Below are 27,823 nucleotides of genomic sequence, written 5' to 3' on the forward strand. Positions count from 1 at the left end.
ATTTTTAAAATCGTTTGTCAGACAAATGAGAGCGAGATTGTCTAATAAAATTTAATTGTAGGCATAAATATGCAATGAAATGGCTTAAAGATCACTTTTTTTTAAATAGAAATATAAAAAAAGATAGTAAAAAGTTTAATTATTTTATTGATTGAAATATATAGATAGAATAAATCAGAAAATGCTTTTTTTTCTGAGAGAGGATTAATTAATGACACTTGAATAGTAATGAGTTTAATTTTTTATTGATTAAAAAATAAATAGAATAATATAGAAATCTTTTGACAATATTAAGATTGATTTGGAAGATTGCTTATAAATTGTAGGAATATTATATAGATAAAAATAAAGTCTACTTTTTTATAGATTCAAAAGCAATTTAAGGTTTCGGTTGTGCTTTATAATTGCGCTCTACAAATTGCAGACTGTAAATCAGAGCGCAGCCTATGCAAAGATAAAGATAAAGTGCAACTTAAAAGTTTTAACCAGTTCAATTGCAAGTTCACAGCAAAGTGCATTGATATAACTGAATGTGAATGTGAGTGATCGTGAATCTCGCTTGTTTTATCCTCCTTTTCTTTTGGGTTTGGTATTAATTAACCAAACGAACCGAGTGGTGGGAGTTGGCGGGCTAAACTGTCGAGTTGAACGAGTTGGAGAAATCCTTTTGCGCCAGGTGCTCCACGGGAAAGCAAAAAAACTTTTGCTTTAAGTTTGACATAAATAAGTGCACTCGTGACTTTGGAGTAGCAGATAAACCACGAGCCAAAAGGAAATGTTTGTTGAGCATTCGCTTGACACACACACAAAAGAAAGGCAAATTCAATAAAAAAGAAAAGGAGATGCATTCAAATTGTATTTAAATGGGAATTTATTTTGTAGTTTTTGCTTCAAAAAAAATTAGAAAATAACAAACAAATTTTTATGCAAATTTGCAAAAAAAAAGAATATACTACGATTGATTGCAAATCGTGACAAAAAAGGAATAGAATAAATTCACACATGATGATAGAACAAAAGCAGAAATAGCTAAGATTAAAGCTCGACACACACACACGCGCACACACACTGATAAACATAAATCACACTCAGACTCGGGCAAAAACGTAAAATAATATTGTAATCAGTTGAGCAAAAAAATGTATTTGATAAGGGTTAAGAACAACAAGCAAAACGTCCGACCCCCCAAACAGAAAAAAAGCGAGAGCAATAGGAAGCCACAATACGCATATTTCACACACACCCCACACTTCGAAAACAGCCTCAAAAATGACCCTAATTTTGTTGTTTAGTGCTGGCTAGGAATGTATTTATGTATGTATAAGAAGTGAACTCAACTAGTAGATACCCTAAGCTAAGCAGTTCTTAAATAGATTAGAAAAAAAGGATGATTATTGCATATTTAATAACTTAAAAGTTATAGCTCATAATGCTCCATCATTTGAATGGATTGTAGGGTATTGGGAAACACAGAAAAATAACAAAAATGATGTGCGAAATGTGAAAAATGTGCAATTTCATGTTTACTTTTTGTGTTTATTTGGGTTTACGGCTCTTGTAACTGAAGCTCTAGTCGGGGATCTGGATCTGGACTAGGTTTAAGCCTTAGCCTTCATCTTGGGCTTTTCTGTTTCTGTTTCGGATTCTGTTTCTGTTTTCGGCTTCATATTTCAGCTGCTTCCCTTTTACTTATGTGCGTTTGTGGGCGGAGTCGGAGAGTTTTGGTCATACAGTTGAGTGAATTTGACAAATTGTAAAATGGCACAAGCCAAAGGCAAACGGACAAACAAAGAGAGAAATAACATTTGGGACAATTTTCTTCTTTTTTTGTCGTTCTTTTTTTTTATTTTTGAACACATGTCCGTGTTTATATGTATGTAGAGAATGAAAATACAAGCGAGTGATATGTATGAACTAATGATTATTAATGCTCATAAGGATTTATGAAAAGGCGGGGTTTTCATTTCGGGGTTTCAGTTTCGTTTTGTTAAATTGCCTGAAAGATGGGCCTGTTGCCCTTTCTGTAAAGTGTCCTGCAATTGAAAAGGAAAAGGATACAGAAAGGGATTGTCAAAAGAATGTTGCAAACTTATTTTAGGCAGCCTTTGTAAAATGTTTTCGTATTATTATCAACTAATTTGGGGGCAATTATATGTAATAAAGCATTTGTTAGCATTTAAATTGCTATTAAATTAGCATGATACTCATGAAATTTGTCGACATTTTCGGCAGTTGGCATTACAAAAATGAATATTTTAAATTACCTCGCACTTTTAGTTTCGTGTGATTTGACCAATAAACTGTTGAATTTAAATATTAAATTAATTTGTGTTAAATAAATAACATGCAATTGCAGGCATAATTATTTGCATATTAAATTACAATTAGTTGCAGGCATTTTGCAAACACCATAAACTTATTTATAGTACTGCGAATGTGCAAACATTCTATGATATCATATCATACAGAGACACAGAGCAAACAATTACAACAATTGGAAATGCGTCCAAATAGCATAGAGAAATTATTGCGCCGTATTTCATTTATTTGAATTACGAATGGCGAATCTAATTGCTGCTAATGAATGCAATAAAATCCAGAAATGCAAATTTAATTGTCATTAGTGTGATAAACAATAGAAAACAGGCGGCGGGCGGAGGTGTTGTCAGGGTTATCAATAGATTCCAGTAATCTACATACATACAATATACCATATTATATGTTCTGTAGAGTCGTCTAAAAATAAATGTGCAAATTTTTAGAGAATGAAGGTCAGAGCTGTCTGGCGACTCACTGATTAGCTGGACACAAATGGGAATGGAAAATGAGGTTAGCTAAAAGTTTAGCATAAACTTATTTTAGCTGGCAACTGAGACTTAAGATTAATTGAGAGTGCCTCATTAAAAGTGTCCGAAAATCAAAATAAAATAAAAAATAATTAATTGTCACAAAGTCTTTGAGCTGCATCCAGTTATATATTTAGTTTAGTTTTTAAAAGCTTCGAAGGACTTGAATACCCTAGCTGAGAAAGTAAAGGGGTGTATTGTAGATAGAGATAATCAAAGTGATTAAAAGCTTTCAGTTGCCATCACAAAATTTAAAGTACAAAATATTTCACTGAGTATGTTATAGTCGCTGTTCGGTGTACTTTTTTAATGTCATTTTATTTTTATTTCTCTTCCGTAAAGTGTAACACAACACTCTCTTCCTTCTCGACTTTACTTACCCCTTGGCGAATGCCAAAAATACGCTAAACCCATTTTTTGAGGGTATAAGGGAAAATGGCGAAAACTTTCTCGTCTGCTCTTGATGCTAATGATTGTTTGATGTGCCCCCAGCGCCAAAGTAGACTTCAACGAGAAGGAAATGAATGGTGAAGGGGTCAGGAAAAATGGGGCTGTGCAAACGTATAAAAAAGTGAGTGCTGACGCGCAAGCAAAAGAAGGAGAAGGAGATGGAGATGGCGAAGAAGCATCGAAGCATTGAAGCTTAAATAAATACGACGACAAACTGCCGAAACAACTTGCACTGTAAATTTGGTCATCGTTGTGCTTCTGGTCGCTGTCCCTCTGGGACTGTCCTTTTTGGTGTGTCCTGCTGCGGAGGATATGCAAGTTCCATGACAAAAGTTTCGTAATTAAAACGCGGCCAGTGCCAATTTTAAAAGCCGTCGGCTGCCAGGCTGGAGATAGATTCTGTGCCGCACTCTAAATCAAACATTTATTTTTTCCCAACTATTTTTTTTTGCCCGCACCCCAAAAGTGGAAGTTGTTAGCATAGATTTAGAGTAGTTGCGACTTTTAAACTTTATTTTATTTCATTTAGTTTTTAAATTCGCGAATTAAATGACATTAGGGGCCAGAGTGCCTGAATCGCTTGAACCCTTCATGACATCAAAGTTTCATTGATCCATCTTAATAGGTAAACAAGTTGGCAACCTTTCAAAAACTTTACAAACTTATTCTTTGCGTGTTTATTCTTGAAAAGGGACACCGAAAATTCTCTCACCTCTTTCCCTATGATAATTTTCTAAACACACACACACACACATATGAAAGTATCTGCTTTCATTGTAAGTTGAACTTTTGTTGCTTGGAAACTTTGAACTTTGACAAAACCTTTGGAGACTCGCTAAAAGCACTTAAACACACACTTAACCCACAACTAAGCGACACAACTGACATAAAACTATCAGTTTAAATGATATAATGACCACAAACAAACAAACAGACAGACATACAAACGGTATAAATACCGATTACACAAATTAACAACACGTACAGAAAAACGAATAAGAGAGAGGGACAGACAGAAAGAGAGAAAGAGAGCAGAACTCAACCAGAGGTTTCTAATTAAAAGTTACAACCCCTCACATGGAGTCAGGTTCATGTCCATTTCCTTTTCCCCTTGCTCCATTTTGGGGGTATTTTCGGAGTATGCAAAAATATTGTTGACAACATGAAATTAATTTTACCCTTGAGAGTTCCTTTTGCTTGGGGGTTTTTTTTTTTTGTGAATGAGTAATAGGGGTAAAATTCACACATGCGTTGGAATTCATAACTGGCTACTGCTCTGGGGACTACACTGTATTCATTCGCATTGTTGGGGTCCAGTGGTATAAGGTACATTCGTCTGGGGGCTTGTCTGGGGTATTTTGCGTAACATGTTTGCGGGGGAGGAGGAAGGACAGGAAAACAACAAGTCAGCGAAGCAAAAGCAATTAGAGTCTGGCTAGCGATAAGCCACGACATCAGCATCAGCAACAGCAGCAGCAGCAGCAAAAAACAACAAATCCACTTGACTTTCTACTTTTTAGTAGTTGGTATGATTTGCATTCATGTGGCAGATTCTTGACTGCTTTCCAGTTTTGCTGCAAACAAATTGCAAACCGTTTTTATCATCTGCAAGCTAAACGCATACCATTCATTAGTTATGACCATTTAGCAGAACCCATTTAGTCAAAAAGTTTAGTACTTCTATGACCACTTTTTGGAAACTGTAATAAACTCTTGAACTACTTTTGATGTGACCGCTTTTCATGTGTTGACGTGCGTCAGCTGGGCCTGTTCATAAAATATAAACCAGACCTCAATCCAATTTGTGCAATTTATTTTCATTAGCTTAAGTCTTTCTAGATATATGCTTTATAAAATAATAAATATAAATAATAGGCTTGAGATTAAAGGTTTGAGTATTTAAAGAAAAGAAAAAGAAATAAAAAATAAATAAAAGAGTAAAGGAAAATATATTCATAAAAAGAAATAAAGAATAAAAAACTTAAAGAATACAAAATAAAGGATTAAAAAAATTAAGGGATAATAAATAAAATAATACAAAAAATAAAAGAATGAACAAATAAAAGAACAAAAATAAAGGAATAACAAATAAAATAATAAAAATAATAGAAATGAAAGAAAATAATAAAGTAAACAAATTAAAGAATTAAATAAAGTAAAAAAATGAAAGGATTAAGTAAAGTAAAAAAATGAAAGAATTAAATAAAGTAAATGAAACGAAAGATTAAAATTAAGTAAAATAATGAATAAAAAAATAATAAAAGAAATGAATAAAAAAAATAATAAAAGAAATGAAGGAATAAAAAATAATAAAAGAAATGAAGGAATAAAAAAATAATAAAAAAAATGAAGGAATAAAAAATAATAAAAGACATGAAGGAATAAAAAATAATAAAAGAAATGAAGGTATACAAAATAATAAAAGAAATGAAGGAATAAAAAATAAAAGAAATGAAAGAATAAAAAAAATTAAAGAAATGAAAGAATAAATAATAAAAGAATATATAAAAATAAAATAAAAAAAATTAATTTGCATCGGCCGGGAATCGAACCCGGGCCGCCCGCGTGGCAGGCGAGCATTCTACCACTGAACCACCGATGCTTTGTTGCTCATCTCCTCGCGAAGCATGAATAAGTATTAGCTATCTATCGATAGGTTTATTTTTAGACAAACCGGTCGACACAGGTCTAATCAACTTTTACTAATAGTCAAGGCATTTGCTAGTATGAATAGACACTAAGTTCAGTTGATAAGACAAATCAGTGACCAACACACAAAACCGCAATAGAGAAACTATAACGAATTTGATAAGCGATTTCATGCGATGAAGTAAAACATCTCATATATATAACATTTAATTATTCATTATTCCTAGAATTTATATGAGTGGACTTGTTACTGTTTATATAGTATTTGCATTTGTGTGATTTGAATTATCGTTTTGATTCCCTTGAAATGTGTCGTAAGTATTATTGATTCAAGAAACTTGTTTTTTTGCAATCGAATTTGCAATTTAAAACAAAATATAACGATGAAAGGCACTTCGCAAACCAAATAACATGAACACAACTTGCAAAACAATAGCAGCAAAAATGTAACTATGTATTATAAATTGCGTAAATTGCAAGAATTGTAATAAGATACTGAGACAGCAACTGAGGCACCGACTGACAAAGATTGAAGACAGTGCAAAGGCAAAAGGAGAGAGAGAATGTGATACAAGAATGGCAGCAGAAAAAAAAATAGTATGCAAGAAAACAAACATTAAGCGTAATTAAATTCCAAGCAAATAAATTAATAGAAACATGAAAGTAAAGTACGACAGCGAAAAATTTAAGAAATAAATGCAGACAAAAGAATTTAATTTAAATGTAAATGAGCACAAAATTAAAAACAATGCAGACAACTGAAGGAAGGCGAAGCGAGCCTCCCACATTGAGCATAAAAACAGTTTGCTGGCTAATTTGTATGTGACTTTTTAATTAGTCTGATTGATGGCTGGCCAGGCCGACAGGTTTTGGCAATTATACAAAATGGTTGTGGCCGCCTGGCCTAAAAATCTAATCAAATATATAAAATTGTAGTTGAAATCTGCATAATAATGTCAAACATGCGAGTACTCGTAATAACGCACAGATATTACGTATACGAGGCTGTGCTCTATGCTCGTCCTCGGTCTGGTTGCAGTCAAATTTGGTTGGCAAAAAGGCTAACGGCATTGTGAATAACGACTATCACAATTGCTGTTGTCGTTGTCGTTATGACATGGCTCGTTAAGTCAATTGCGTAATTAGTATTCGGCAAGCAGATCCAGCTATCAGAGGAGAATAATCCCATCTCTAGGCCCGCACTCAAACTAATTGAAATTAGTCTAAAGGCAAGCATCAAAATCTTCGAAATGAAAACATGCCCAACTTGTAGCTCAAACTAAACTTAACCCTCACTCTCTGCTCGCTTCTGCTGTAACTTGCTTACGAATGTAACTCATAATCATACCCTAACTCAAAAGTAAGGTGAAAGATGAAAAATTTGTATGGTAATGCATGAATTCATTGCTGCATTTTCATAGAGCATTTATGTTATATGAAGGTCTGCAGCATGTATGTAGGAGCATTCTGCAGTCGGCTTTCATTATTATGTTAAGACCTAATTTAGTTTTACTAATGCGCCATGAGATGATGCTGCATGTCATTAGCATTTGCAGTTGCCATTTTGAGATTGGAAACGACACAGAACAGACTGTCTGTGCCCTCGACTTGACTCCATTTCTACTGCGCAACAACAGTTGAGTGTGGTTCGCATGTAATTAAGAGAACCCACTAAGTAAGTGCTTGGCTTCCAGTCGCATTCATTATTAGCCGAGCTTATCAATGTTTTCTCATTCAATACGCTGCAAAATTGTGCATTTTCCGTAACTAATAATATTTATTGTTGAATCGAAAATGTAAATCTCTCAATAAGACACTGTCTTTGTCTGCAAATTCTGAATTATTTCGCTCATAATTGAAGTGAAGTAGTTATCAACAAAATACTTATTGCATTTATACGTACGAGTGTGCAAATGAAAATCCTCGAATGCTTAGTTCTATGAGATTAAGTTCTTATTTTTGCATCTATGATTAGTAATTATATTTTACCTTTATTTTATTTACAGGTAAGCCAAATTGAATTTTGCTCAGCTGCAGCTCAAATGGTAATGTGAAGTTTTAATAATTTACTTGCAATTTGTGGAAGTGTTTATTACTCAGAGTGGAGACATAAGCAAGAAGAAAGATAAAAAGAATTAGATAGGTTAAATAATGTGTGGCGTTGTAAAACTTAGAGCAACACACAAAGGAAAATAATAGCAATTAAGAAGGCTTTTGAATAGGGGCAAAACAGTTCAGTATTTTTCTCGTAATATACTCAATCAACATACCACAAAAATACTAAAATATACAAAAGTATATATTTGGTATATTGTTTTAATTCGACATTCAAAATATACTATAGATTACAAAATATACCAGATTGGCAACTAAGGCAACTTTGAAGTCGTTTTTCCCAACTAAATTTTCAGAAATCATAAAAACTGTAGTTTTTATTTATATGCCAAAAAACGAGACTAGCCTAAAAATTGCGCTTGTTATTAAATTGTTTTTGATTTTCGGGGGCAGAAGTGGGCGTTACAAAAATTTGAAGCAAACTTGATCAGCGTGGAAATTGTCGAAAACAAATATATTTCTATCTCTTTTAGTCTTTAAGTTCTATGTGTTCATACGGACTGACAGACGGACTTAGCTATATATATTGTCTGGGTTGTTGACGCTGATAATGAATATATAAAAAAAAGAATAAATTTCTTGCAGCCACAAAGTTATAATACCCCTCTACTGTATGGTTAGTGGGTACAAAAAAGGGCTATAAGTGTGGCGGAAAATATTTAAATTAAACTCTGCGCGCTAATTCCTTTTTTTTGACGATAATGGGTACTGTCGATAAAAAAATCTAATAATAGCATTTCTCAAGAAATTATTGCTATTACAGCGTAATTCCACAAGAATAATAAGCTCATACATTATTTAATTTTTTTATTGCTTTCGATAAATAATGGTACATTTTCGGCTTATCAAAAGTAATAATATGTATGTATGTTTGTATTTTATCGTTAACTCAATCAATGTTCCGCTTAAAATATTACATTTTTCATGTTCGTTTCGTAATTCGAAATTATAGAGGGCTTCGTGTTCGATTACAACTAGGAGTGAACTATTTTGAAGTCACGCGCAAAACAACTTAGCTACTCGGTGATAATTTCCCCAGTGGTAATTACACACACACACACAAAATATTTGAGTCGCACATCAATTGCCGGCGTATTCAACAAATGAATGCGCAATATCGATACGTCAAGATTATATAATTACAGAATTCTAAATGCCCTTTCCACGGAATATATATTTTTATCGTTTGTGAACTCTGCGCTTTTCAGAGTCAATTTGTTTCTCCTAACAAAATACATAATGCATAATAAAGTCTGTCTCGGGCTTTCGTGTGTAACACATTTCATGACAAATGTATTAAGCCCTCAATGGGTGTGGAAAATACAGTTTCTATTAGCGTTCAATTGAGTGCATCTAACTGTTGATGAGCGTGGCACCTGTTAATTGAAATGCTCTAGTTTTTGAAAATGTAAAAAAAAACGCGACACTTCCAGCTTCATTAGCTTGTTTCTTTCTGCAGTTGACGCGCTTTTTTTTTTATGGGAATCATCCATAAATCTTGAACATAATATGGCTCATTAGCATGGCATTTGTGCGTAAATTGAAAATTATTTAGCAAATTGAATGTTGCTATTCGTCGAATCTTTACGTATCTCTGAGATACTTTTTGCGCCTGGCACTTCTCAAAAGTCATCCCGTCGACGACTCAGTGCGCTAATTTGTGTTTTTCATTAGCATCGGTCTAATGTGTTTGGTCACCGGAACGCTTTGTAAATATTTCACGTATTTTCTCTGCTTCTTTGCGAGCGTCTCAGTCTGTGCTGTTAATTGCACTGATTACAACATTCACTGCACGATAACAGAAAGTTCAGCAACCCAAAGAGTGTGTAAACAATTTGTTATGATCTACAAAATGTAGGGTAAAATCAAGACACTGCTCTTAATTGAGCTATATTTGTAATCGTATTTATTGACATTTTGATTTTAAGTGTTGAGGGCATGAAAATGGAATAAATTTGTGTTTTTTCTTTAATATTGTATAATACAAAAGTATTAGATATAGAGATTACTTTCTTTCTTATCTTATCTAGATAAGTTAAGATAAACATATAAATAAATGGCAAAGCTGTTGCTGTAAAAGTTTATTGTATAATTTATAGTTGCTCGAATTATATATCTACAATCTCGTACATTTTTATTGTATATAATTAAATTCATTTTTGTCTGATTATGTGAAAACCCTACATTGGATTAATTGCAATCGTGCTGGCAATCGTATTAAAATACTCATTAATTATCAGGAATTTCAAATCAGCTGCTGTTGTTATTATTATATTAGGGTATTCCCATGCTCGGGAAAAAAGCGAGAGATTAAATGTACAAATGCAGTCGAGTGTTGACTCTACGATCAGACGGTTGGCTATATAGCAAAGGTATTTATTTTTAACTCGTATACTCGTATATTAAGCCTGTCATTAGCGCTTAAGGCGGGGAGAGAAATGCAATAAAAATAAAAATATATGTGCAAATTGCTGACTTTAATTTACGTGAACATTTTATTTTACAACCGAACACACGTGAGAAATGCGTAAAAAACGCGATACAAAGCTCAGCAAAAAAAAAATCAAGAAGATATAAATAATCTTTTTTTGTTTAATGTTAATGAACATTTTTTGCTCGGAAAGCCTAGAACCATTTCCGTTTCAATGACCTAAATGCGATAAAACGACATAAACTGATTTTATAAACAAAAAATGCAATTGATGATGGAACTTTTTTAATATTACTTCAAAGGAATAGTTGATGGACGAAATCAGATTTGTTAATTATAAAGTTTCACTTAATTGGTTTATTGACTAAGCAAAAACCTTGACAAAGTTTTGCACAGATTTCAAATAATTTAAAAAATACACAACAATATTTTAAACACTGATGAGTGGCCGCTTCATAACAACTTGTCATAATTCCAAATACAAAAATAGATGAACAAAAATCAATTTTTGGTACAGAGAAGGAAAAGAGCAAAGATTCAGATAAGACACAACTTCCGCTTATAAACACGAGCCACTTGACATTCAATTGAAAACTTTAATGAATAATACTTGTACCACGCAAAATGTTGAACAATTCAAGGTTGTCACTCCAAATACTTATTGTTGAGTTTATTTTTGGCAAATAATAGTTGTTATTTCTTGTACGTCTCTTCACTTTTTTTTCTACACTTTTAAATTAAATTTGAGCGCTGACTCAGAAAACTGATGGATAATTAAACTCACTGAAGATGAAGTGAACGGACCATGAAACGCATTTCAATGTCAATGAACATGCAAATGAAACTGTAGATAAAACTCAAGTGGCAAATGCCAACGTCACAACTCACTGAAAACTGATGCCACTTGGCTAGTTATAGAGCACAGAAGTGTGTAGATATGTATATATTTATGTGTATCAGAAACTCTTTTATGAGCTTGATGAAAGGTCAGCTATTGAGAGAGTCGCGTTTGTCTGTCTCTCGATTGAATTGTGTGTAACTTGAAAATGTTTAAAAATAATTAAAGCAAACCTCATGGCATGTTGAAGCTACTCAAGATGTTTGCTGGCTTTTGAAGTTGTCTGTGTCTGTTTCTGGGGCACATTATAATTGTGTCTTGTCGGTATCTCTTTTGAGTTGTGCGTCTAAGTAGCAAAAGTCGACTTATAGCTTTTGATCTTTGACTATTTGACTAACAACAGAACTTTCAAATTAATTCGAGGTCTTCGAAGGGGAAATTACATTTAGCGGATCTAAACCTGACGATTGATGTCACAATTAATATTGAATTTATGTGAACTCCCAAAAATATTAACTATACCCAAAAATTATTAAAAGCCCCAAGCTGTTGGCTTCTAAAAATATACAGCGTGAGTTGAGCACAGGAAATGCAGCTGATTGGTATTGGAATTTCTGGATCATGCTGTTAGCAATGCATTAAAACAAGTAATAAAAATAAATATTAAGCAAGAAATATGCAAAAAGGAATTCGACATAGAAAAAAAGCGAGGCAAACGAAGAGTCAGCAATCGTAGATATTTCCATATGACCTGCTTTACTTTGTACCCCGATGTTCTCAGCGATGTTCAATCGAGTGAAGAGGCTGGCAGACACACATGCATATAGTACATGCATATAACAGATGAGTTTATGAACACCTTAGCACAGGGTGCAAGGCCTGTGGCATCAGGCATACCATACACACACACACACACACACACACATAGATTTTGTGGACAGAGGATGTGGCATGTTGGAAATGCGGCCAACAGAGAAACGCTTAGGTTAGTTTGTGCAATTTGCTGCACATTCTGTGCCTGATTTCAATTTCATTTGCCTTTGATGCTTTCATTTCAATTCGATTTTTGCACATTTGGCTTACACAATCCCTCATCAGCCAGCCCTCACCTTGTTCTCTTTCTTTTTTCCATTTTTTTTTTGCTGTCTCTCTATCTCTACTTCACCTTTTCTCTTGCATGATATGTGGCCACATTTGAAGTCGTCCAGGTTCAATACTGTCCGAGTTTTGCCACTCTTTTAATCAAATGAACTACACACACTGCAGCTGCAACAGCAACAGCAGCATCAGCCTCTTTGACTTGTTCCCAATTGTCGATCTAAAGCAGGAAATCGAGTAGCATGTTCAATTGGAGCCTTGGGAGTGTCATCTGTCAATGAAGTGTTGTCAGACTTTGTCGAACCTGAATTACTGGTATTCCTTGCTTGCACTATTAACAAATGATATGTGTTCATATGTTGAGCAAGTGATTGAAGCGAATGATGATAAATTTTGCAATTTATTTTGAATTTAGTTTATTTTAGTATAAATTGTATATCATAATTCCAAATTAATGCAACAGCAATTTTTTAACTCATAATTGGAATATAGTGCAATATTATTGAAATGTGATCTTAGCAAATCATTTTCCTTATTTTTATAAAAATAAACTTCTAAACAAGCACATTTTTATGCCTTTTGTGTTAATTTATTAACTAAATTATTTTTCTTATTTTTTCCAAAGATAAACTTTTCTATACTTGACAAGCACGTTTTATACACGCTAACAAATTATATATATGCATATTCTCTAATTAATTCTAAGTAAACAATGTTCCAAATTATTTCCAAAATTTCCATATAAATATTTTTAATTTATGTTACGAAGTTGCTTATCAAATCGACATGCAAAGTATATGTTGCATTATCCAAATATGGTAAGAGCAATTTCTCATTCTTTGTTGATATTAAGCGAATTACTCTCCAAACTCATATGTGGAATATTGTGCAATATTATGGTAAGGAGATAAATTGAAATGGGATTTTTGTGCATCTTTTGTGTTGCTTTATTAAGTCTGTGTAAATAAGATACGCACCACAAAATGGAACTTCATCTCTTGCCCAGCGATTATGTGTGGTTAAAATGGAGTTATAGCTGCCTGTGGATAAGGTTACAGCAGTTACTACACACACTCTGCTCTCAGGCCGCAGACAGCGTGCACACATCCATTTGTTGTGCTGTCATACAGGCCACACGCACACACACGCATACATACGAACCACTGTCGCACACAATAAACTCATGAGAGAGGGAGAGGCTAAAAAAAAGCAATTTCGCATAAAAGCCACAACAGACATAACCAGAGGAGCCCCAAAAATGGCGCACAAAATAGCCGCAGATTCATTCCCAATGACAGACATATGAAAATAATGCGTGGCAAATTTTCAACGCAGTTACACAATGGTCAACTGACCCCTAACTGACACCCTTAACCTAAACACAACAACCCCCACCAACCAAAAAAAAGAAGTGCACCCCTTTCGGTTGGGCAGCGGATAACTGGTGAATAAGCCCACAAAATTTCATTCACCAGACTGGGAAATTAGCATATATGCTCCATTGTGTGAAGCAATTACCAAAACACAAAACAAACCTCACTCCCAAAACGGGCGAAAACACAAAGAGGGAGAGAGAGAGAGAGAATGGGAGTGAGAGAGCGATGTACCCCAAACCGTTTGGTGTAATCAGAGTCGAAATTGCATTTCGTGCAATTGGCTGAGCGAGATCAAGTGGCCATAACTTGAGCCGATGTGTGCGCATTTGTATCTGTTGCATGGCTTAAAGCCAAATTCAATTGTTTGTCAATCAACATACATGCATAAGCCATATAATTATGCCTCGGGCTATTTAAGCCCCAATTGCAACCCCTTCAAGACACGTTTCTCTTGTTTGCATTGCTCTTTCCCTTTTTCAAAACTGTCCCTTAATCGACATTTACATATGTGTGAAAGTCGAGGGCTGCAACCCTTTTTTGTGCATAGCCGCAGCTCCTGCAGTTTAATGCTGAAATGTTTTGCGGTTAATGTCACATTTAAGTGCATTGTCAATTGGCTTCTCAATTGCTTTGCGCCGACATGTGTGTTTATTCCGTGAGAATCAGCTAGAGATAGAGAGCGAGAAGGCGAGAGGAGGAGGAGATAAGTAAATACCCCATTTCGCATAATCACCACAAATGTTTAATATGTTTCATCTTGTGTGAGACGTCTCTCTCATCACTTGACGCTCAATTCGTTTCGGGATTTAAATTCAATTCGCTACTCCGTTAATAATTACTCTTTGACATTGGCCTGTAGACTAACGCTACCCTAATAATAATATCTAATGATTTGTTTTTAACTTGTCTTTAGTTTCTATTTACTATTTATTTATTTATAGTGTTATGTTGTAAAATATGAAATCCTTGAACTTTTTCTCTCAGCAAATGCAATTGGCATTGTAAACTTACATATATTTTGATTACCCTAAAATAAAAATACTTAGTGCATCAATATAAATCTTAAACTTGATTTTAAATCTTATTTTTAATGTGGGTTTCTTTAAATTTACTGTATTATATTTTAATGTGAAATGAAGTTAAATCAAAAATTGTCTCGCAGTTTTAAATAAAAATCATTTTCATTATCATTTTCGAACTTATTTTTAAAGAGTATTTTTAGTGTTGTTTATTTTAAGTAATTTTAATAAATTGCAATATGTGAAAATATTAAATCCGCAATTTTTGCTCGCAACAAATGCAATTAGTTTCCAGTCGGAAATTATATGATTTAGTTATTATTATGACCAATTTTTTAAGCTAGACCAATCATACTTAACTTTATAAATATTTAACACAATTGATTGAAAATTGCCGACAACGCCTGTTGCAATTGCTGTTGCGAGTTTTATGATTTCTCTATTGTAGTTGTTGCTGTAACTATTTTGTACTGTTGTTGTTGTGCCTAAAAGCCAACCACACACAATTTTGATATTTCGCCACTAGTTTGTGGCACATTTGTTGCAACATTTTTGCATAATCCATTTTGGCAGCGAGCTTTACTTATTTGTTTAGACAACAGCAGAGAGCATAGACGTCGGCGGCTGGAACTGAGATAAGCTCTGCTCCAGGGGCCAAAATAACAATGGTTGTCATATATACATATATGTACATATATATATGTATACGAGTATATGTGCAGGTTCCCGATGTCCTGTGAACAGGCTGTTGCTAGGGCTGGGATAAGCGAGGGCGGTAGTTGTTAGTTAAACTAGACCAAGTCCTTTATCAAAATGCGGCTTAAAATATTTTGCGCAAATATTTTTATGACAGGTGCACGAAACGCTGAAAATGTGTGTGTGTGTGTATGAGTGAGAATGTGTATTAGTGTCAACTCGTCACATCCAGTTGCCGTACGTATACGTAATATAACGTATACGTATGCGGAGTAGTTTTTTATGCATGAAGCGTTATAGTGCCTAAAACCGTTAATGAAAGGCGCTCAACTTAATGGAGATTTATTGTTTTCCACGTGTTCAGCCATAAAGTGTTGTTGTTGCTGGTGTTATTCTTGTTATTTGATTGTTGTTGCTGTCACCTGGATAAATTTTCATTCGGTGACAATCTTCCTGTCATCATGTGTCGTTGGGTTTCCTGTATCATACTTATACAATATCTACCACATATACATAGTTATTTTTATCGTTAATGTGCCAAGCCCAACACGAGTGATTTATGAACCGTTGGCCAAAATTGCCGCGAGGGTTTTGATAAGGTATTGTGTCGGTTCTGTGAATATTGTTGGGATTGTAAATTAACCAAAATATGTGTTGGATTGCGTGACATTGTCTGCTTAATATCAAAAGCGTGAGAGATCAGGCCACAAACCTGTCTTTTTTTTTTTTTCAAGTTTATCAATCATCCGACTAGTTGGCACCATTTGAAATCACAAATGATATGTGAAATAGCTAATAATGAGGCCCAAGCTAAAGATGGTTTTTCCATTCAAAATACTTATAACGAAAATCATAAATGAACAAAATTGAAATAAATTTCCAAGTGTAGTCAAGCAATTTAAGCGATATCATCTAATTGACTCAAATTGAATATATTAAATGTGAAATCGTGTGCATGAATCAGAGTTGCAAACATATAGATTTTGTGTCTGCTTCAATTTCAATTGCAAGCCAGTCTCAGTCTTAGGTTTCAGGCCTCATCAGCTATTCAATTCACGCCCAATTTCATTTGTAGCAATGAATAATGACGATGAAAGGGGGACAAGGAAACACAAGAGCGTAGCAGTTGGAGTTTAACTAATTAGTATAGGCAGCAATTAGCAGTAATTAAATCATATTCAAAACATGCCTCCTCTGTGTTTCACTGTCTATCTGTGTGTCTTTCAATTCGTCTGCCCTCTATCCTACCTTTGGCTGTGTGTATTTATTTAAAACCGTCACTGAGGACTTAACCACGCACAGCGTAAACTTTAACGATTTGCTTTTGACCTGCCACAAGCTGAGCCAAATGAATGACAGGCAGAGGGACAGAGAGACACACAGACAGAGTGACGAAGGAGCAACTCGTTGCCAAGTAGGAAACCGAACCCGAGAGTGCTTTGGGGCGGGTGCAACCAAGCGGCGTCCACTTGACACACATAATCGTAAGGCTGTCCCCTTTCCCATCCCCTTTACTTGCTGTCCTCTTTCCCCTCCTCGCCTGAAGACGGCAAGTCAACAATGCGCAAGGGTTTCAACTTGGTGGGGGTGGAGGAGAAGATGGAGGAGGAGGACTTGAGGTAGAGTGTGAGCTGGTCTGTGCTGCTCTTGGCGTTCGTCTGTCGCGTTCCGGTTGCGGGCAACACCTTTTTGCCGAGCAAAAGGATTTGCCATGCTGCAGATAAAATCGTTCACCGCAAAACTTGTGCATTTTTTTGTGTTGTTTACCCGCAAATTCGCCTTGGTTTTCCGCTCTTTTGTATACTCTATAGCTTGATGGAGAAGTCAGATGAATAGGTTACGAAATATCTGAAATAGAAACATTATATTTTCATATTGTCGTAGAATCATTTTGCCCTAATACGATTTTGAAATCAATATTCTTGTTAGTTCTTCAATGAAATAAAATTATTGAATATTGAAGACTGAATAAAATACAAAATAATTATAATTTGTTTTTAATAATTTATAAACAAATTATGTAAAATAAGAAATTAAATAATTATAAATTTTCCCGTTTTTAATAGAGTTGCTTGAAGTTACTATTAATTTTGAAAAGTGGTTTTAAAAGTTCGAGTAACTGAAGAAAAGAGTATATGAAAATCGAAGTCTGTCCGCCAGAAAGCATTCTTATTTGTGCTTGTTTATGTTTGGCATTTAAATTCTAAGCGACTGCAGCTTATTGAGTGTAACGGCTTTGCTTTGGGAATGGAACTTTTGGAGCAGCTTTAAGACCATGTCCTCGAAATTCGAAATGCTCTTAGAGCTCTGTCACGTCTTTGCTGCATTTCGCTTAAAAGTTTGCTCAAAAGATTTTTACTTAAAAAAGAAAATAAAACTAGAATACCGTTGGCGCAAATACATTTGTGATTTGCCCAAAATCGGCACACAAATTAAGTGCTAAACGACTTTTGAGGCGATAGTAAACCAATAAACAAATAAACAGGCAAGCAAACAATCCAACAAACAAACAAGCAGCTCAGACTCAATCGGATCCTGGAAATGTGTGCGTTAATTTTGGCTGGGCTGGAAATATCTTGAATATCTCAGCAAATCTCAATGAAAATAAACATTAACTTCTTGCGGGGGTGAGGGACACGACCCGACTCGACCCACTCAATTGCCTCATTGGCGCCGCCTTTTGGTCTAACTAACTCAGAGCAGAGCAGATAGAGAGAGAGAGAGAGAGCAAATAAAACTAATTGAGCCTCCTCGCTACACTTTTATATACTTACTTATTTTCTATGTGTATCCATTATCTTTACAGTTAATGTCAGTCGAGTGTCTGGCGTCTGGATTCTTGAGCTCTGGAGTCTGCAAACTTCTTGCTTGTGTGCACATCAAATGTGAGTGTTAATTTATGCCCTAGCATACTTTTTGGCGTTGCCCAACACATAAACAGACAAATAAATGTATATATATATATTATATATGTAGTGTTAATGAGGCCAAAAGCTGCTTGCCAGCTTCTTATTCAATGAGCATTTGTCCATTCGCCAATGCCGAATTATGTTCATTTGTGGGGGAAACCTTTTGATTGACATCTCGAAACAAATAGCTGACTAGAGATTAATGACCATGTTTGAGGCCAAAGTAGACAACAAAGTTTCTATTACTAAATCAGGCGCTTTTCTCTGAACTGGCTTTAATTGAATGATTTGGAATTCGATAGGAATTTCTCACTCTATGGTAAATATATTTGTATATTTACTTTGCTTTTAAATTTAAGTTTAAAAAGGAGTCAAATATTATCTCTCATACATATTTCAAGACTTAAAGGACTTTAACAGCAAAATCTTAGAACTATGAACGTTATAAATGCGGAATTCTTAAAATAAAATAAAATGTAATCTATCGAAATTCCTTCAAAGTTTTTATACAGATTTGATTGGTTTTGTTTTTAACTCAGTTAAGTGGAGTTATTGACATTAAACTGAATAACTGAATTCGCTAATTTAATAATGATATAGTAAAATAATTAATAAATACTTAAGTAGTTTATTGACTCTGATAAATAAAAAAAATTAAAAACGATAACGATATGCTATTTGTAATATTAGTTTAATTTTTGTTAACAGAATACATTCTGGCAGACAAAAACATATCTTCGAAACGCTGATTTGCATTTTATTAGAACGCTGTCAGAGTCGAGGCTTTGAATATCTGTCAACCGTAGTCGAATCAAGGGAAAATATATTTTGTTGAGGCAAATATAAAAAAATGAGGAATGTAAAGTGTCCTTATCACTTCAGCCCTTAGAAATCCATTTCATTATGCATAATGTGCACATTTTTTACGCCAAGCATTTCCATCTCTCTTTCTCCCTCTGTGTGTTCTATATTTTTTGTGTGAGGGGGATTTGCACGGGACTCCATCAACTTATTTGTGCTTGATATTTACATAAAAATGCAAATAAAGTAAACTATTTTCAGTATTACGATGGCCAGCCTCAAAGCCATTTGGCTTATTGTTAGTCGCCTGACAGTTGATAAACACATCATCAAAAATACATATATACTATATATACATTTAAATATGTATTCAGTATAGATGCAAACGAAATATGTTTATAACTGCTTTGTAGTTGGTACATATTTTGGCCATGTCAGAGTAGGATGTCTGTTGCCAACCAGCTTCAGCTTCGGCTTCAGCTCCCGCTCCAGCTTCAATTTCAAATCAAATTCCCTTTTCCAACAATTTATTTTGCTTATACTTATTTTTTGGCTGCACAAATATTTGCCTTCAACGGGCAACAACAGCAGAAACAATAACAGTAACGATGCCGTTGACAAGAAGGCCAAGAAACGAACAGCGACAAGCAACGCCAACATTTGACATTTTGTTGTTTCTCTGCCTCTGTATCCCCTTTTATCCTCCTCCTCCTCACTTTTCAGCTGTCTGTGATGTTCGTTTGTTTGACAAAAAACATGAAAATGCGATTTTTAGTTTTTCTCTTGCCACGAACGTTCTAACTGCGGTTGTTATTGTCTTTGTATACCCCGTAAAAATAGATCGGAAGGCACTTTTAAGCTATGAGTATGAAATTCTGATTTTAAAAATTGCAGTCTATAATCGAAATTAAAACACTTTATTATAATAATAGTCAGAGATACAAAAAGAGTGCAGCCTCATTGGTATTTTCTACTTAGGAAAATAATAATACATAGAAAAACAAACTAGATGAAGAATAATTTTTAAGAATATAATATTAATTAAACTTCATAAATGTAGATACATAATTTCAATATCTTATAAATTTAGCGTTTTAAGTGATTCATGGAATTCATTTGAAGTTCAAATAATTACAGGGTATCTGTCAGTCAAGTACTTTTCACTTTTTAACCATGGATAGCCACCATACTGCTATGTTAAAGTATTTGTCGTTTAGGGGCTTTGGTTTTGCTTTTTCCTTTTAGCGTCACGCACGTGTCACTTTTGCTCTTGTTTCCTCTTTTATTTGGTGATTTTAAAGCTCTGCGCGCTCTATTCGCGTTGTGTGTAAATCCCCTTTGTCACATTATAAATGCATTATTCTCCTTTTCGAATTCGTTTATCGGAATGCCAATAAATTTATAGGGATTCAATTATGCCAATAAAACTTGCGATTTTATGCAGTGTCAAGCGACTTTATCGCGCGACCTAAAAAATTGAAAATATGTGTGATAATTTTGCGATAACCTTGCAACTGGAAGAAGGAAACTTTTACGACAGAGCGCGGCTGTAGATCGTTCTTATGCTATTTACGAGTGGCAGTTGAAACACAATTTACAAAGCAAATGTTACGTATACGTAATATTTCAAGAAGGCAAACCCGACGGCGATTAAGCGAATCGCAACTGAATAATGGCAGATGATTAGACAAAACAACAATAGCCTAGCCAAAAAGAGAGCCCGCAGCAGTTTGTAGCCATAAATTAGTTGGTTAGTAGGTTTGTTCCCCTCTCCCCAACCTCGTGCTTACAGCAGCCATCCAAACCAAAACCAAACCAAACCGAACCGAACCGAAGCGAAACAAACTGCACGTAAAAACGTCTGTTTTTGCTATAATTGGCCACATATTTTGTAGGTTGAAGCCAGGGCCGCCAGGTGGAATGGCCAAAAAAGTAAACTTGGCATCAGGCAGTGGGGATTTGTTGTTGGTTCGCAGTGTGGCATGTGGTATGTGTGTGTGTGTTTAAGTGTGAGTGTGGTTGGTGTCGGTGGTGTGCCTTGCATATTGCCAACTGGGGCACATCAGGCTTATCAATATATTTTAGACAGTCCAGGAGTTTTTGGGCACATGAAAATGGCAAACCTATGCTAAAAAGTGTCCCACGTTGATGTTTGTTATGGAAATCCTTGCACAGAGCAGACCAATAATTTTCTGGATAGCTGCAAAAGGGCTGTCGGATGTGGGCTGTTATGGAAATGAGCTCAGAAGAGATTTGTAGTCTCTCTCTGTGTGTGTGTGGTACTCAATACACGTAGAAGAGCAATGGGAATTGAAAATGAAAATAATTGCCGACAGATAAAATGGGCTAAAGCTAGAGCATACTTATTAGGGCAACAACAATAATTAGTCATGTTTTTAAGCTTCAATTTTAATCGACTCGTATATTTTATGTGTTTTTAGTGCAATCAAAGGTTTAGTTTTATTTAAATTTATTTAGTTTAGAATAGGTTCCATGCAGAATGAAAAGAAAACACCATTTGATATGGGATGATAGGGGAAATATAAATAGAACTATACATGACAAAGGACACAGCTGGCGACTGAGAAGGCAACTCAATCGACTGACTGCACTGCTGCAAACTGTTTGCGGCCAACTTGAGTTGAGAAAAAGAACTCAACGACTCTGGCAAATGTCGTTGTCGTTGTCGTTGTCGTCGTCGTCGTCGTCTGTTGGCAAATGGTTATAAAACAAACTCAGACATAAGGATATGGAGACTGCACGGTGCACTGCATGGAACAATCCTCTTCTTGCCAATGCAATTTTTATAATAAAATAAAGTTTACATAAATGTTTTCTCAGCAAATATAAAACGTGGATACTGCAGGACATATGGAGTTGCTCACCGTTGCTGCTCTGCTGCTGTCACACAGTCAACCAGTCAAGCAGCCAACCAGTCAGTCCGTCACTCAGTCAATCAGTCGGTCAATCAGTGAGCTAGTGAGGTTTATTGTGAAGCAAAATATTTTCTTGCCTCTGTATTTGCATCTGTCGTTATTCATTTTTGTTGACGTTTGTTTGACACTCGCCTATCGTATGATTGATTTTCTCCTGCTGCGCATCACTTATATGGAATTTCATATTTTGCGAGGAATGCAAGTGCAGCTTCACAAATAATTAAGGATTCTAACATATGATTGATATCCTGTGGTGCTGAAATAACTCTGATGAGTGTGCTTTAAATTTAACATTCTCAGCTTAAGCCGGAGATAAAACAAGCACAAATTCTGGCTGCTATTTTGTTGTGCAATATATTAATCAATATCTGTAGTAACTACCTGGCAGACTGACATGTACTGCCTCCGACTCCTTTTGTCTGGCCTCGAGGGACGACCTTGTTGCGCTTGCCATGTGGGTCAGCCATATATTGACCACGAAAACGGCAAACATTCTCGTGGTTATTTCATAGTTCAAACGTGCTGGCAAATAAATAAAATATTGCAGTATGCGAGGAAGGTTGCGGCTCTATAAACGATATACAAATAAAATGAAGTACCAACTATGGCAATAGGCCAACTTAAGGCAATCAATTGAACAATAAAAACGGAATCGAGTTCACTTGCTAATAACATAATATTAAAGCTTTTAATCAACAAAACAATTTTAAAATCTTCGCCTATCTAATACATTCAGAAAAGGTTTTTTTTACTGTCTATTTTATTGATAAGGGTATTAACAATTTGGCTTGGCTTACTGATTGCCTTATTTTTCTTATCGCATGTGGCTAAGAGCATCGCTTTTGACGACTACGTGCTGCACCGCAACAACAATTTATGTGCCCCAACTATAACAATAACAATGAACATTTCAGTTGGAAAAAACACGAAATACAGAATGAAAGAGGTTTATGCGATTGAGTGTGTGTTTTTTTTGTAGTTGTTTTTGCCATGTTCACATCTGTGGATTTTGTATGGGTGTATACATCATGTTTTGTAGTAAAACTTATTGAAAAGTATTGGTCCAATAGTGGCAACAACAATATCAATAAGTCGCACTCCAAATTGTGCAGTGTTCTTTACTTTCACCTTATATTTTCTTTATATTGATTGACTGACTCCCCGACTGACTGAGTGGCAACCACAAAATTTCCCGTTGAGGATGTTATTGTTATTTGTCTTTCGTGGTGAAAAGTATATTTATTTACTTTAGAATATTAACGAATGTGCGTTAGAGGTTTACATTATGTGCACAATGTCCTAAGAGGTTTTATGTGTTGAATCATTGAATGTTGAATTGACATTGGTGTAATAAATGCTTCAACTGATTCTTCAATGGATGGAAAGTATCAAACAGGCAATTCCTTTACACGCTACCCATAAAAATTGGATATGCCAAAAATATATTTCAGTATTTTTCGTTATATTAATTTGATATATTTTAATAATAATTTCCCACTGTTTTGTTCTCTTTCAAAATGGGTAGTGGATATCTATTATTTGTTTTTATTTATATGTAGATTATCAAATTATTTAACACAGTTTTTAAACTATGAAACGAGATACCAATCTTGAATATTTTTTGCTGACAAAAATTCATAAAAAAAAATTCAAATTCTCTGCAGTGTAACAAAAATCTATATTGTATATGTTGATAATATTCAAGTGATTGCCGATGCATAAACTAAAATCCCATTTTTGTAATATTATTTTAAAGTTATTCGAACCGTGGTTATCCATTTGAAACACCTTTAGTGTCACAAGCAATTATGAATAAAATAAATAGCAACTATTCGCAGCTGTTTGAATATTTGGTTTAAAAAAAAAAAACTTAATTGATAAATGTCGACTATGTGAGTTACTGTAATACAGATAGAGTTATTGTTTTATTTATTTCGCTACACCGTGTACCAATTAAAATAGAGTAAGCAGGAAGAGAGTGATTTTTTTGTGCCACACCCTACAACATATATATCGAGAATATCCAATATTTCATTATTCATTTGATGGACTCATTCGGCGTTTATTTATTTACCTGTGTGCGTGGCAGCTGGAAAATGTGCGGGTATTTATTTAGTTTTTCAATTCAATTGAATTTCCATTAACAAATTGCGTTTCGGGCCCTCGACTTCAGCTTGGTCATCTCTCAACGCAATTTCTATTACTGTTCACAGGCACAATATAAAAAAAAATTCATTGTTTATCTTCTTCGTCATTCAGTGATGTGTTCGATGATATTTTGCTCTGGCTTCCACGCTCCACTTTCAGTTATTGGAAGCATTTTTATTCCGACCACGATGGATTATATTTTTATGGTCGTGCTTTGTTTTGCGAGGTGAGCGAAAAAATTAACACAATTTGCACAGGTTTTTGGGAGGCGTCGTTTGCGAGCATATTTCCCGTTATTCTGTTCAGTCAACAAATTGAATTGAATTGTTTTTCCGATATCGGAAATGTCTATAAACAGACTGAAAATAGAAAACCTTTTTGTGTTTCTCGTTCGGCAGAATTTTGTTTGTTTTTCTATTTTTACTGCATTTTATCTTAAGTTGAAACACGGGTCCTTCGAACAGTTCAGTCGATGGCATAATTCATAAGCATTTGCCTTTTCAATAACATGTCACACAGCTGACCCCAAACCCACTTCAACACTCTGCGGTCTTAGCAAGCACTTTACGCTACACTTGACAGCTGAACCACTTCACTCCAAGCCATCCATCCACCCACCCAAGCAAACTAACAAAGCATCCTCTCAAGCAGCTTCCATCCACACACACAACTCGTCTCGACTTTACTCAGCTGCTAAATTATGAACAGCCTTTATTGCTCTGCGAACCTTGACCGCATGACAAGCTGAAAATGTTAAGTAAAGCTATCGTAAATGGCATAAGGAACCACAAGAAGCAATGGTGGTTTTGTCCAAAAAGAGGGGGAAGAAAAGGGGGAGACGAAGAGATATTTAGCAAGTGTCCACTGTATGAAGATGATGGGCAACAATAAATTTATGAACTTTCAAACCAATTAACTTGTAAATTTTGCACTCAATTAGCCTGCATGCGACATTTAATGAAGATATTTTTTATGCGCACATTAATGCACATTAATACCCAGCAATTTACAAGGAAAGGGTAGTCGAAGAAAAAATACATTAGTTTATTACTAAAATAAATAAACCAAATATATATACTGAGTATATATTTTTGAAATATTTGTAAAAGTACTTTTTAAGGGCGAATTAAAATTTGTAATTAAATAATAAATTAAAAATACTGAATATAATATACTGAGTTTCCATTGATAGGCTAGCTCTATACCGGTTAATGTGCAGACGTTTATGTTATTTACCCCATATGAAAATGAATTAGTTAAATACTAAAATAAATATACTAAATGTTAATATACTGATAATATAATTTATTATTGGAGTATGATTGAAAAAACTTCATTTAAAGCCTAGTAAACAATAATAGGTATATACCAAAAAAAAAAATATACTGAGTATGTGCTGTGGGTATATTATTAAAATGTATTTTTGAAAGGCCAACTCTTAGACGTTTTATACCGGTTAATGTCGCATTTGCAGGCGATTATTTATTTAAGAACTCGGCACAATTTGTTGCCCATTGTTGAATTGTTGTGTCGCCTGTCTTTAACTTGCCTTGCCGCCGACCATAATTTCCAATTAGGCCTCAGCGATGTGGCATTAAAATGAGTAAGTCGAGCATTTTGCGCTCTGCAGAATCATAAATAATTGAATAACTTACTCATTTCTCTGTTGGACATGTCGCCCCGAGGCAACAAACAATTCCATTCCACTTACCGCATTCCCTCGTTTTTTCTGTCTTTCTGATGTTGAAGCTAATGCCATTTCGTGGCAACGTCGTCTCCCTTTCTCTTATCTAACGTTGACATGCACATTATGTTCTCATTTCTCCTGTTCTTAAATTTGTCACAATTTTATTAAAGCGAATGTTGCTGCAATTTGTTTTTTGCCCCTCGTTCCGTTTATCGATCATAATATGCTGCTGAGTAGTCTCATTAATGTTCGTTCTCGCTCTCGCTTGCCGTGCCTCAGTTAACTTGGCCAACGGACGCTGCTCGGTTCACGTAATTTCGCTGTGCACTGATTTATGCTTATCTCTTAGTCATATTTTTACATTTACCTTTATCTTGCATAGCCCATCTCGCGTTACCGTCAGTGCGCGCGAATCAGTTTTGACCTTATTTCTTTGAACTTAATTTTGTTTATCCCTTCTGCCTTGCTCTCGTATTATCTGCGTGATGAAATTGTCGGGCATACCGGGTGCTTGGCTTTTAATTTTTGAAAAGGTCGGGAATCGTAAAGCATTTAACTAATTGACAGCTTCGCTATAAAAGAAGTTTCAGAGGTATTAACAAGTGTATAAAAACATGGTAAAAGTTAAATATAAAATACTAAATTCAGATACATCTTCTAATTTGCACATTTATTTATTACTCTTTTTAAGACTTGCATATTTCACCATAGGTTTGACTTTAAACAATTTCACATATTTTATTTTCTGTGGTCTACTAAATGTGCTGATCAAGAGTTATGGCTTAGCTAAAATCTTTAAAATGTTACTGCTTTTAGGACACCCTATTTCCAACTGGACAATCATCGTAAAACTGGTTTTATACTGCAGACTCGTTCGCTCACAAATAGCTTCACCTGCTGGCGCAGTTTGAAAACATGCTGCACTCACCTGCAAAGCTTTAAACACACTATTATTCACACACACACACACACACGCACGAAAAAACACACTTATATTTGAAATTTTCACACTAAGCTAACGAGCAAGTGATGACCATTTTCTTGCTCCTCGCATTGACTACATCAATATTTATGTATCCTTCATAGGGAGTTGAGTTGGCTTCTGGTTCTTTGCAATTATTAACATTCATGCTCCATAAGGCCCGGCACGTAATGAGCAAATCGCAGAGCAATTAATGATTTCATTCTTATCCTGTAGCAATTTGTCTTACTCTCGGTGTCTTTTATCGTGACAGCGACGTCACGCGTGTTGCACATAAAACATAGCGAAAGAAGAGAGAAGAGAAGATAAGTAGTGGAAAAATTGAGAAATATGTAGGACACGCAAATACCCTGATTTTCAAAATGAATGAGAAACTGTTGAAATGCAATCTGTTCTTTTAATATGCGAACTTAACAAAGACTTATAGTTCTGCTGAAAAATGTGAATTCAACGAAGCCATTTGAGCAGCCGCCTGACTGCAAATTAAATAAAAATACACATCATGCGTCGAGCTGTGTGTGTGATGCTTTTCTCTCTGGTTTGCCAGTTTGGCCAGCAGTCTGCGTGACTCGACATTAATCTGCAGGACTTCAGCTGCAGTTGCACTTCCTTGTCTTTCTCTCTCATTTGCTGTTTTCTGTTTTCTGTGTTAGAGGCGAGGGCGTTGCTGCATGCGTACGATGGCGCCACTCAAGAAATATCAGCTGATAAACACAGCTGAAAATGTATGCAATTGTCAATAATTAAAAATTAAAGCACATTGTTCAAATTTTTTGAGTTGTATCCACAGTGGTTTGTATTATGTGTTTGTGCTTGTCAAATGTGTAAAAAATTCGTGTTGT

General features: G+C 34.9%; 1 protein-coding gene and 1 non-coding gene across 5 annotated transcripts in view; one reads left to right on the plus strand and one right to left on the minus strand.

Annotated features, from left to right (window-relative positions):
• Window positions 1-27,823, plus strand: part of LOC133838859 (furin-like protease 1) — a 174,930-nt gene that overhangs the window by 43,478 nt on the left and 103,629 nt on the right. For 3 of the 4 annotated variants that reach the window (XM_062270088.1, XM_062270090.1, XM_062270091.1), the window contains exon 2: window positions 18,325-18,403. The exons of the other annotated variant lie outside the window; for it this stretch is intronic. The gene's annotated coding sequence lies outside the window, so the exon portion shown is untranslated. The remainder of the gene's footprint in view (window positions 1-18,324; window positions 18,404-27,823) is intronic. 4 annotated transcript variants of the gene reach the window in all.
• Window positions 5,828-5,898, minus strand: Trnag-gcc (transfer RNA glycine (anticodon GCC)). Its single transcript has one exon. It is a non-coding gene; the product is annotated as a tRNA-Gly (tRNA).

Source organism: Drosophila sulfurigaster, chromosome 2R, assembly GCF_023558435.1.
Source record: "Drosophila sulfurigaster albostrigata strain 15112-1811.04 chromosome 2R, ASM2355843v2, whole genome shotgun sequence".
Lineage (NCBI taxonomy): Eukaryota > Metazoa > Arthropoda > Insecta > Diptera > Drosophilidae > Drosophila > Drosophila sulfurigaster.